Raw genomic sequence first — 1,583 nt, forward strand, 5'->3', positions numbered from 1 at the left:
GGATAAAAAAGGATACCCCTATGTGAATGTCAAAGAAGATATCAAAGTAGTTGGAATCTCGGTGTGTGATACAGATATAACAGCTGTATTGGACACCAAAGTAGTTAGAATCTGGGTGTGTGATACAGATAGAACAGCTGTATTGGACACCAAAGTAGTTGGAATCTGGGTGTGTGATACAGATAGAACAGCTGTATTGGACACCAAAGTAGTTGGAATCTGGGTGTGTGATACAGAGAGAACAGCTGTATTGGACACCAAAGTAGTTGGAATCTGGGTGTGTGATACAGAGGGAACAGCTGTATTGGACACCAGAGTAGTTGGAATCTGGGTGTGTGATACAGAGAGAACAGCTGTATTGGACACCTGATCAAGCATGTAAGGTTACAGTTGGTATGTTATGATAGTAATATTTCAGATTATCCTGATAGGCAGCATTCTATGTAATCATTTAGTGAAGTAATGGCCCTAGTTCTTGGATACACTTACTTGTGTTTCTGCATAATAACTATTTCAGTCAAATGCAAGACATTTGTTATAATTTTAGTAATAAATTTTGTTGACAACATAGAATATTCTGGAAATGAACTTTTGACCCTCATCCTGGTTCTACTTTGTGCCTTAATTTTTATATTATGGAATTGTTTATTCAAATGCAAGTGTTCATGTAAAATATTCTCGGACTGAAACATTAATTTGGGATTATAGAGATTTCAGACAAGAACATTGTTTGGAATATATTGTGATACATCAAAAGACTTGGCACATTGCCACACTCCAGGTCACTGACACATTAGTATATATGAAACTACAGGCACATCAACACATTCAGTATTGGAATTTAATTGGAATACCAATGGAATTCAGTTGGAACTTTATACATCTGAACTTGAGATAATTTCAGTACTTTTTGGGATTTAATTTACATTACTGTACTTATTATATTTTCACTTTGTATTCACAGAGATAAATTATTCATAGAATTTTATGGAACATTTTGGTTTTCACTCTTTTATGTTACTTAAGAGTCATAACACATTTAAATATTAATTTGTTCTGTCTATAATATGAGAATTTAAATGAATGTCATAGTTCCACAGAGACTTCAAGATTCACTTCTATTTATTTGATACTCTTGTCATTGAGATATATTCTTAAGTCATATCCAGTGAGTTCTTTCCCCTGACTCAGATCAAAAATGAATGTGGGTTTTTTTTTGTTTATTACATAACTCCTCTTTTAATCTTTCTAAATATATTTAGCTTTACAGTATGAAAGAAATTTAAAATGAATTGGGATAAAAAAGGATACCCCTATGTGAATGTCAAAGAAGATATCAAAGTAGTTGGAATCTCGGTGTGTGATACAGATATAACAGCTGTATTGGACACCAAAGTAGTTAGAATCTGGGTGTGTGATACAGATAGAACAGCTGTATTGGACACCAAAGTAGTTGGAATCTGGGTGTGTGATACAGATAGAACAGCTGTATTGGACACCAAAGTAGTTGGAATCTGGGTGTGTGATACAGAGAGAACAGCTGTATTGGACACCAAAGTAGTTAGAATCTGGGTGTGTGATAC

Source organism: Sinohyriopsis cumingii, chromosome 3 (assembly GCF_028554795.1).
Source record: "Sinohyriopsis cumingii isolate HCF-2022 chromosome 3, ASM2855479v2, whole genome shotgun sequence".
Classification (NCBI taxonomy): Eukaryota; Metazoa; Mollusca; class Bivalvia; order Unionida; family Unionidae; genus Sinohyriopsis; species Sinohyriopsis cumingii.